The sequence below is a fragment of the Gorilla gorilla genome, chromosome 16 (genome assembly GCF_029281585.2).
Source record: "Gorilla gorilla gorilla isolate KB3781 chromosome 16, NHGRI_mGorGor1-v2.1_pri, whole genome shotgun sequence".
NCBI lineage: Eukaryota > Metazoa > Chordata > Mammalia > Primates > Hominidae > Gorilla > Gorilla gorilla.
In genome coordinates, this window is record NC_073240.2 from 92,064,620 (window position 1) to 92,076,206 (window position 11,587).

The window sequence follows — 11,587 nt, forward strand, 5'->3', positions numbered from 1 at the left end:
ACACATGTGCTCTGTCTCCTGGCCCAACTGTCCAGTCACAGGCGACAGCATCTGGGTCTGTGGCAAGTTCAGAGCTCCAGACCTGCCTTCCCCACTGATGCCCTGTGTGACCCGGACCCAGTCTCACTCTCTCCCTGAGTCCCAGTTGGTCTTCTCTTCTGTGGAATCCTAACCCTGTGATTCCTGAAGGGGAGGGACAGTAAAGACACATTTCTTTCTTTTCTTTTTCTTTTTAAGAGATAAGATCTGGCGGCCGGGCGTGGTGGCTCATGCCTATAATCCCAGCACTTGGGGAGGCCGAAGCAGGTGGGTCACCTGAGGTCAGGAGTTTGAGACCAGCCTGACCAACATGGTGAAACTGTGTCTCTACTAAAAATACAAAAATCAGCCAGGCGTGGTGGTGGCAGGCACCTGTAGTCCCAGCTACTTGAGAGGTTGAGACAGGAGAATCACTAGAACCCGGGAGACGGAGGTTGCAGTGAGCCGAGATCGTGCCACTGTACTCCAGCCTGGGTGACAAAGAGAGACTCTCTCAAAAGAAAAAAAAAAAGGAGAATCTGGCTATGTTGCACAGGCTGGAGTACAGTGGCTATTCACAGCACCATCCCACTACTGATCAATATAAGAGTTTTGACCTACTCTGTTTCCTACCTGAGCCAGTTTACCCCTCCTTAGAAAACCTGGTGGTCCCCATTCCTGGGAGGTCACCATATTGATGCTGAAGTTAGTGTGGACCAGCATAGTGCATTATAGCCCAGAACCCCTGGGCTCAAGCCATCCTCCCGCCTCAGCCTCCTGAGTAGCTGGGACTACAGGGGCATCAGGTGCATGCCACCACACCATTTCACCTCTTGTGCTAATTTTTTTTTTTTTTTTTGAGACGGAGTCTCGCTCTGTTGCCCAGGTGGGAGGGGAGTGCAGTGGTGCGATCTCAGCGCACTACAACCTCTGACTCCCGTCATGTTCAAGGGATTCTCCTGCCTCAGCCTCCTGAGTAGCTGGGATCACGGGCATGTGCCACCATGCCCAGCTCCTTTTTGTATTTTCAGTAGAGATGGGGTTTCACCATGTTGGCCAGGCTGGTCTTGAACTCCTGACCTCAAGTGATCTGCCCGCCTCAGCCTCCCAAAGTGCTGGGATTACAGGCATGAGCCATGGCACCTGGCCTCGTGCTAATTCTGATAGATTGGCGGTGACTTTTTGGATCACTGTGGGGAGAAGGGCTCCACAGCTGTATGGTGATAGATTGGCAATGTCAGTGTCTGCCATGGGCTAGGAGGCAGCAGTAGTGGCTTCTGTGCTGTGTGTTTGCTATAAATGTGAACCCCCAAATATCCTGTCCACATGGACCCTGAAGGATTTCCCCAAATGCCACCCATAGGTGATATGTCCTAGTAACCCATTTCTATGAAGACTGAGCCCTTGGAAATGCTGAGGCTGTTGAGGGGTTTTACATTGGTTCCTGCTTCTCACAGCCACTTCCTGTCCCAGATACCTGGCCCCAGTGTCTGCTCTGGGGTTTTCGTGAGGTCACAACTGTTGTCTTAAGGCCTTTGATCCTGAGGATTCCTGTCACATAGAACAGCAGTCTCAGGCTGCCTCCTTTCCTGGCAGTGCCCCTGCTTCTAAATGCCCCCATTACCAAAACACACCCACTCTTGACCCAGTCAGGGGTGACATGCAAACTCAGACCTGGTTTATGTGGCTGCAATGTTGAATCACCTGACTTTCCAAACAGTGCATCGTAAAAGCAGACACTGGCCTGGGTGCAGTGGCTCACGCCTGTAATCCCAGCATTTTGGGAGGCTGAGGTGGGCGAATCGCTTGAGCCCAGGAATTCGAGACCCGCCTGAGCAACTTATCAAGACCCCATCTCTATTTTTAAAATAAATAAATAATTAATTAATTTAAAAAATAAAAAAAAAAAAAGTAGACACTGAAGTCTCTGTAATGGCGAAGTTCCAGACATGTGCCAGGTGGATGGGGACACATCTGAGGATATAGGGACTGCCTGACATTCCTCAGATCATCCTGAACTGGTGTGCGTCCAGACTGGCTTCACCTCACCTTTGTCACTGTTTGCTAAGCCCTGAGCAGGTCTCTGCTGTATTTCCTCCTGGAGAGTCTTGTTTGGCTGTGATAGGCGATTCCGCTCCACCCTGTTTCCCAAGACTTCTGGGATGTAGGGCTCCCCACCCAGTGCTGAGGACCAAGGGAAAAGCCTGGTGCTCGAAGAGTCAGTCAGTGGTTCCAAAACTCCCAGACAATGGCTGCGGGGGAAGACAAAAAGTATTCCTCAGGATCCCAGAATTTTCCTGAAAGCAGGAAAATTGGAGGTCCCATAATCCCACCTCTGCCCAGTGCACATATCCTTTCCACAGCCCCTCACCAAATGGCTCGCCAGCTTCCACTTGAATGCCTCCAGAGACGGGGAGCTCAGTTGGAAAGGATGGAGGTTATAGATATTGTGTGTTTCTTCGTGTTATTATGTAAACTCAAGTTTTCCAAAGTGAAATCATTCATTCCACAACTGTTGATGGAGTACCGACTAGGTTCCAGGCACTGGCTAGCCATCGGAGATATAGCAGTGAGAAAAACACAGAAATCCCTGCCCACCACATAGGCCTGACATTCCCATGGGGGAAGAAAGGCAATAAACAAGTGAGAGTACTGAGGATGTCCTGTGGCAAAAAGTGCTATGGAGAGAAATGATGTGGGGATGGGGGACGGGGAGTGCTATGTTTGCATTTCAACATCCTGCAGTCAGCAAAGGTGATAGTTGAGAAAAGTCCCAAAAGAGATGAGGGAGCTGGGACAAGCAGGTGTCATGGGAGAGAGGTCCAGGCAGAGGGGTGGCCAGTGCAAAGGCCCTGTGGCAGGAGCATAGTGGGAGGGAGGGGGAAACAGCAGGAAGGCCAGTGTGGCTGAGCTGGATGTGCCAGGTGGTGGACCGTGGGAATGTATAATGAAGGCTGATGGAGCTTACCTAGAAATGTCTTTCATAACACAAGAAACTGGATTTTGCCTGGGTATGGTGGCTCATGCCTATAATCCCAGCATTTTGGGAGGCTGAGGCAGGCAGATCACTAGGTCAGGAGTTCGAGACCAGCCTAGCCAACATGGTGAAACCCCATCTCTACTAAAAATACAAAAATTAGCTGGGCTTGGTGGCACTTGCCTGTAATCCCAGCTACTCAGGAGGCTGAGGCAGGAGAATCGCTTGAACCCATGAGGCAGAGCTGCAGTGGGCTGAGATCGTGCCACTGCACTCCAGCCTGGGTGACAGAGTAAGACTCTGTCTCAAAAAAACCAAAAAACAAATTATCCAGGCTTGGTGGCACATGCCTGTAATCCCAGCTACTTGGGAGGCTGAGGCAGGAGGATCACTTGAACCTGGGAGGTGGAGGTTGCAGTCAGCTGAGATCGTGCCACTGCACTCCAGCCTGGGCAACAGAGTGAGACTCCAAAAAAAGAAAGATAGAAATGTCCTTCATAATGTGAGAAACTAGATTTTTTTTTTTTTTTGTAATAGGGAAGGGTTGAATTCTAGTAGAAGCTGAAACCCAGATAAAAAGATTGCGAATACCCAAATCCAATCATAGGGAGCCAAGTGAAGGCCATCCTGGGAGCCGCATGATGGCAGCACACAGCTGGAGCTCTAACAGTTCCTGGCACCTAGAGCCAAACGGACAGGGGAACTGGGTTTTCACAATCAATTGTATTGATCTAGGAAAACTGAAACCAAATTACTATGTGGGGCAAGAGGCTTACCGGAAAGTGCTGGGCTATCTGGTCCTGGTGGGGAGGAGGAAGGGTGCTTGTGTTCTCAGGCCTGGATCTGAGGAAGTGGGTGCAGAGATGCAATGGCGCCATCCCTGGCTGCTGGCTTGGGTCTCTGTGTACCTTCTCTGGGGACCCTTACCAAGACAGGGGCTTTGGCAGGCCTGGAAGTACCTGTGCATTAGAGAGGGTTTGGGCATTTGTTGTGTAAATGCCTTAGTGTGAGTCAGTCCCCAGGAGCCTGATTGGCCTCAGCTGCCCTGATCTTTGAGGGCCAGACTCCCACCCTGGAGCTGTTGTTAAGGAGGGTGGCAGCCAGGTCCCCACAGGACACCCCAGGTCATCGTTTTGGGGCTGGTACACTTAACACATCTGTTGCCCCAGCAGTATGGGAAGCTCAGACCTGTTCCATGACTTGGTAACTAAGCTTGGGCTGAGCCTCTGACTCCAGGCCTTCCTGGCCACCCTATCTCACCCTTCTCATTAAACAAAGTTGGAGCTGCAGATTCCAGCTCCAACGGGGATTAACGACAGGCCCAGGACAGGGAAAGAACAAACGGCAGTGACAGGAGAGGAAGTGGGAGATGAAGTAAGACAGGACAGGATGGGAGGAGGGTGAAAGGCCAGAGGGAGATACTGGCCACAAGTCTGCACTTTCATCTTTTCTTTTTTTTTATTTTTCTTTTTTTTTAGATGCAGTCTCACTCTCTTGCCCAGACTGGAGTGCAGTGGCTCAATCTCAGCTCACTGCAACCTCCGCCTCCTGGGTTCAAGTGATTCACCTGCCTCAGCCTCCCGAGTAGCTGGGATCACAGGCACATGCCATCACGCCAGACTAATTTTTGCATTTTTAGTGGAGACGGGGTTTTGCCGTGTTGGCCAGGCTGGTCTCCAACTCCTGACCTCAGGTGATCTGCCTGCCTCGGCCTCCCGTAGTGCTGGGATTACAGGTGTGAGCCACCGCGCCCGGCATGTGCTTTCATCTTTTTAAAAAAATTTTTTATAGAGGAGTCATCATCATGCTTTCTTGCCCAGGCTGGTTTTGAAATCCTGACCTCAAGTGATCCTCCTGCTTCGGCCTCCCAAAGCACAGGGGTTACAGGCAGAAGCCACCATGCCTGGCCCTGTGCTTTCATCTTGAACACTGCCCAGCTCCAGCCTAGGGTGGCCAGCCAGGGACACCTCAGGAACATACGGAACTCTTAGTCCTTCGCCAAGACCTGACAGAGTGGCATTGTTACCGTCCTAGACATAGATCGTTATCTTCCAAGTGGTATTTTTGGCGTGTGTGTATTTATTCACTTTGATATTGGGTGAGAGGAATCAGGGTCATAAGGCCAGGTTTGATGCAATGTCTCCCAGGACTTCAGGGAGAGGGGCCCTTAGGAGTCCAGGTCTCAACAGGGACTGTGACCACCACACTCCCTTTCCACTCTCTGCCCCAGGCTCCACATACCTTCCTTGCCCAGCCCAGCAGGCCTGTCCAAGGTGGGCAATTATGGCCAGGAACTGATGGCAAAAAGCTTAGTGAGGCCCATGCTCCCATCACAAACCCTTACTGATCCCTGGGGTCAGACAGACATGGGTTCAAATGCTGCCTCTACCACTTCCGATACATGTGACCTTGAGCAAGTTATTTAATCCCGCTAAGACTAAATGTTCTTATCTGTGAAATGGGTAGTGCTTATTTTATTATAGAGTTGCTGGGAGAATTAAATAAAACCTTGCACTTAAAACATTTAGCATGGTGCCAGCGCATAGCAAGTTGGCCATTACGATTATTTTCATTCGCATCATCGTCGGCTTGACCACCTTACAATTTATTGTTGACACAGGATTTCACTGCCCAAGTTTGCATTTGTGTTTATGATTGTGTTGGCATCGAGTAGTCCTGTTTAATTGCTGCTGGCTAACAAGAAAAGAACAGAGGCGGATTTCATGCGTAAATGATGCGTTGAAGCCAAGTGAAGGCCAAATGATGTAACAGCCCACTGTGCAAACAAAAGTATTGCAGTAATTCAAATAGAGAAAGGTTGGGGAGAATTGAGTCATTCCCCAGAGCATGGCAGCATCCGTATACATGTCAAGCTCAAAAGCAGATCCGCTCTGAGTGGTCAGTCCCATATCGCTAAAAGTAGCAATGTGGTTTCAGGCAAACAACATCATCCTTCTCATTAAACAGATATTGTTACTTTAAATTTTACTGGGTTTGCAGTTTTGTTTTTATATTTACTAGGTACGTTTCTCCGATGTAGATGTACTGCTAAGTGAAAAAAAAATTGTAATATGCTGCCTTTTGATTAAAAAGGGGAGCATAGGCCAGCCGTGGTGGCTCATGCCTGTAATCCCAGCACTTTGGGAGGCCAAGGTGGGCGGGATCATGAGGTCAGGAGATCGAGACCATCCTGGCTAACACCGTGAAACCCTGTCTCTACTGAAAATACAAAAAATTAGCCTGGTGTGGTGGCACGCACCTGTAGTTCCGGCTACTTGGGAGGCTGAGGCAGGAGAATTGCTTGAACCTGGGAGGTGGAGGTTGCAGTGAGCTGAGATCGTGCCACTGCACTCCAGCCTGGGTGACACAGGGAGACTCTGTCTCAAAAAAAAAAAAAAAAAAAGAATGAGGGAGTATAGGCTGGGCGTGGTGGCTCATGCCTGTAATCCGAGCACTTTGGGAGGCTGAGGTGGGTGGATGACCTGAGGTTAGGAGTTTGAGACCAGTCTGGCCAACATGGTGAAACCCCGTCTCTACTAAAAATACAAAAATTAGCTGAGCTTGGTGGTGCACGCTTCTAATCCCAGCTACTTAGGAGGCTGAGGCAGAAGGATCGCTTGAACCTGGGAGATGAAGGTTGCAGTGAGCCGAGATCGTGCCACTGCACTCCAGCCCAGGTGACAGAGTAAGACTCCATCTCAAAAATCAAATAAGGAGTATAAAAATACAGATAAATGTATATGTGTGTATATGTATGTGTCTATATATTTTTTTCTTTTGGCAAAAAGAAATAACAGAGGGATCAATCAGATCCAATAAAAATTGGTACTTGGGTGTGGAGAGGGATTACACAGAAGGAATGGAGGTAGAAGCAAGATTGTCCTACGTGTATTTTTCCATGTAGTTTTGACCTTCAAGTCATATATTGCCTATTCATCTTGGATTGATGTTTGCATAGGGGCTATAAGGAGAATGTATACCTGACGTCACAAAAATAACTGACATCAGCATACTGGGGCGGGAGTAGGGGTGGGGAGCTGCAGGAGTCTCTTTCCCGTAAAGAATGTACGTGGCTCGAATTGGAGACTGACTGCCACAGCCAGATAGAGTCCTGTTGGTTCTCAGGAAAATAATCTTCCTAGAGCACTACTTAGAAATTATTCCTTCTCTCTAAAGCTGACAAGATCAGGGAGATCGGCCCTGCCAGGATCTCTTGAGGAGAGAACTTAGCAAGCCCAATGAGGTGGCTGTCACAGGGAAGCAGTGTTCCCACCTGTCCCCCATGTGGCCAGGCCACCAAGGCCCCTTAGAGAGCACTGCCCACTAGTGTGCCTGAAATGGGCTATAGATCCTCTCCTCCCCCAAGCAGGCACCAGGGCCCAGGGCGACCAATGCCAGCAAGGCCCTGCCAGCCTCAGTCAGCCTGGTCTATGTGCCCCAGGGGGTTGCCCATGTAGTCTGTGTGGCATCATGTGAACAAGTTGGGAAGTACTGGCCTCAGAGGACTGTTTGCTGACCTCTGACCTCAGGGCAAGAGGTCAAAGGAGCAGGAATCTTACAAAATGGGTACAAGGGCACCTCGTGGGCCACCCAGGAACCAGGCCACACCAAAGGCTGCACTGAAAGTACACAGCCATGTAAGGGGACTGGCAGCTCTCTCCCAAGAGAAAAATCACCTGCTAGCACCAAGCTGCCGTCAGAGCAGAGGCTCAGCCATGAAACTAAGCCAACAGAGAAGGGTCAGAAAAGCCTTGCAGGCCAGCCAACCGGGAGAGCATTCCTGCTTCAGGAGGAGGGAGGGTAGAACACAACCCCAGCAGCCCTTGTTGCTGGTTGGCACAGCTGTCACTGATGATGGGGTACTGCTCTTACCCAATTTTACAGAGGAGGAAACTCAGGCCCTGGGAGGTTGAGTAATTTGCCTAGGGACATTCAAGAGCATTTCAGAGCTGAATCTGAATCGAGGGCTGGGCTGATCACCAACACTGCAGCCTCCCAACAAGTTTGCAGAGGGGAAGGGCAGTTCAGCACTTCAGTAGCATGAATATTATAAAAAAAAATCAGGGCAGGCGCAGTGGCTCATGCCTGTAATCCCAGCACTTTGGGAGGCTGAGGAGGGAGGGGTCATTTGACACCAGGAGTTCTAGACCAGCCTAGACAACATGGTGAGACCTTGTCTTTACGAAAGAATAAAAAATTTCAGGAGGCATGGTGGCACGTGCTTGTAGTCCCAGCTACTCGGGAAGCTGAGGTGGGCGGATTCCTTGAGACCAGGAATTCAAGGCCGTAGTATGATCTGATGGCACCTGTGAAGAGCTGCTGCACTCCAGCCTGGGCAACAGAACAATACTGTTTCAGACAAAAATAAAAGAAACCAGAAAAATCAGCATGTACTACTGTGAGAACATAGGTGAACAGATAGGAAACAGGGTTTCCTATCTCAAGGGTTGTTGTGAGCAATATGTGAAGCAATCATTATAAGGCATTGAGCACAGAGCCTGAGAGCATGAGCCCGTAAACTCACTGTGAGTTTCAGCTGTTAACTCAAAGCAGCTTTTTGTTGCCAAGTCTCTGGCTAAAGATGCCCAAGGGCTATGGTCTAGAAAGAAGCACCTGAACCCACCTAAGCAGTTGGGTTGGGGGATCCCGCCTGGCTGCTCCGCCAGCTCTTGTCCTGCAGAGGCCCCCACTTCGCAGGTCAGGTGTGTGGTTCACCTCCTGTCCAGCCTTCCCAGGCCTGCGCAGGAGCCTACCACCTGCTCACTGGTTTGTAAGTCATTCAAGAGCTGGGTGCTTATAGAGTCACTCAAGGCGGTGACTCACACCTATAATCCCAGCACTCTGGGAGGCCGAGGCAGGTGGTTCACTTGAAGTCAGGAGTTTGAGACCAGCCTGACCAATGTAGCAAATGAAATCCCGTCTCTACTAAAAATACAAAAAATTAGCTGGGCGTGGTAGCACATGCCTGTAATCCGAGCTACTCGGGGAGGCTGAGGCAGAGGCTGCAGTGAGCTGAGACCGCAACACTGCACTCCAGCCTGGGTGACAAAAGTGACACTGTCTCAAAAAAAAAAAAAAAAGTCACTGGACTCCCCCAAGCCAGTCCCCTACATTTCACATCAGGAGGGTCACCTATGGTGCCTCGTGCGTCGGGCTGTCGTGGGTTCCCACACGAACCCCCATATCTCTACTCCCCATGGTAGTCAGAGGAGCCTTTAAAAAGGGTAAATTTGCCGGGCACGGTGGCTCACGCCTGTAATCCCAGCACCTCTGGAGGCGCAGGCAAGAGGATTGCTTGAGGCCAGTCTGGGCAACAGAGTGAGAGCCCATCTTTTAAATTAAATTTAAAAATATAAAAATAAAATGGCCGGGCGTGGTGGCTCACGCCTGTAATCCCAGCACTTTGGGAGGCTGAGGCAGGTGGACTGACTGAGGTCAGGAGTTCAAGACCAGTCTGGCCAACATGGTGAAACCCTGTCTCTACTAAAAATACAAAAAAATTAGCCAGGTGTGGTGGTGTGCGCCTGTAATCCCAGCTACTCGGGAGGCTGAGGCAGGGGAATTGCTTGAGCCAGGGAGGTGGAGGCTGCAGTGAGCCGAGATTGTGCCACTGCACTTCAGCCTGGACGACAGAGCAAGACTCCATCTCTAAATAAATAAATAAATAATTTTTATTAAAGGGTAAATCAGTCAAATTTCCAAAAGAATTTTGAGAATCCAGAGCCCATTGCTCTGATAATTAAATTCAACATCTGGACCCAGCTTGGCAAGTGCTCTGTGATCCAGCCCGTTACCTACCTCTCATCTCATCTCTCGGCCATGCTCCAAGAAGTGTCTGCTCCCCAAGTGCATAAGCTCATGCCCCCAGGCCCATGTCCTTGCCTCTCCCTCTGCCTGGGACACCCTTCCTCCAGATCTTTACACTTTTGCCTCTTTTTTCAGCCTCAGCTCAAACATCACCTCCTCCCAGAGGTCTTCCCTGACCACCCCAGGGATAGCAGCCCTCCCGCTTCCCCAGGCACTCCCACATTACCTTCTTTATCATTTTCTTCCAGAGCTCTTAGGATGATCTGAACTTCTCTCATAAACTGGCTTATTCACCTGTGAACTGCCTGCTTCCCTCGCTATAACTGAAGCACTGGAAGAGGTCCTGCACCCAGCAGGCACTCAATGAGTATCTGAGGAATGAATGAATGAAATGCTCAGTGCACAATCAACCTCCACAAAAGCAGTTTTTCTTTTCACATATAACTCATCGCTATCACAGCCCCTCTCCTTGCTCACCTGCCTCGCTGAGGGGCTCCTGAGAACCTCCATAGAGGTCTCCATCAGCCAAAAGGCATCTGCACGGTCAGAGAGGGCCCCTCACTGCCGCTCACAGTGCTCCCTGCTGCCAAGTGTAGCCCCTTGAGCATGAGCCTGTAACACACAGGTTGGCACACGGTGTCTGGCTTCTGTAAATGCTCTCTGCTCCCAGGTGTGCCGTGCCCCATTGAAGGACAGCCCTCACACTCCTCCAGGTATTAACTGACTTTTTCCCCAGCAATGTTTGTTTTAGGGATTAAAGTTTGTGGAGGAGCCTATAATTTCCAGAATCATCTGTTCCTTTCCTGGCAGCCAGCACATTTGTCATTCTATTTTTCCCCTGATAATACCGTTCCAGACATGTTGATTTGATGGCATCAGTCAACGGAAAGACTCTCTGGGGCCTGCCATAGGCCAGGGGACAGGCTCTCCGGGCCACACTCAGGAGCGACTGAGCCAACTCTTCACGCCATTCCTTTCCTTCCCTGCCTAGGACGACCTTACAGCCCATGATCGCTTTTCTTCTTCTTCTTCTTTTTATTTTTTCTTCCTGTTTTCTTTTCAAGTACTACAGTGACCCCTTATTTATTCAGCAAAGAAATGGACTACTCCACAGTAGTGAATTTTCAAAATAATGCCCTTCAAGCACTAAAACTTTAAACAACACATCTTCAAAACAGCTTTGCTGAGGTATAACTGACACACTATAAACGGCATGGATTTAAAGTGTACAACTTGATATGTTTTGACATATGGACACACCCACGAAACAATCACCACAATCAAGATAATGAACATGTCCATCATTCCCAAAAGTTTCCTCCCGCCCCTCCCTGCCCCCTTCCCCAAGCAAGCACTGATCTGTTTTCCAAATACATCTTTAATGCTACAAGGGCTCATACACCTTCCCACCTTAGAAAATGGAGTATGATCAACATGATTGATCCTTTCCTTGATTCAGCATTATCACCAACATGATGGAAAGTGATCTCAGATGTCATGAGGATGCATGATTGTTTGCCCTGATCACTAAACGGCCCATTGTTGTGCTGGCATACTGGGCAGTTTCAAGTTTGGGAGTTTTCTCCCTCACTGCCAGCTGTCTCAGAGCTTAGTTCCCAGCAGACAACTCTTGCTGCCTCGAACCCTGGCACACTAACCACCATCCCGTGACGTTCCCACTCCTCACTCTGCGACAGTGGTTCTTTGCTGGGAGAGATTTTTGTCTCCCAAGGGACATTTGGCAATACCTGGAGATCTTTTTGGTTGTCATCATGGGAGCGGGAG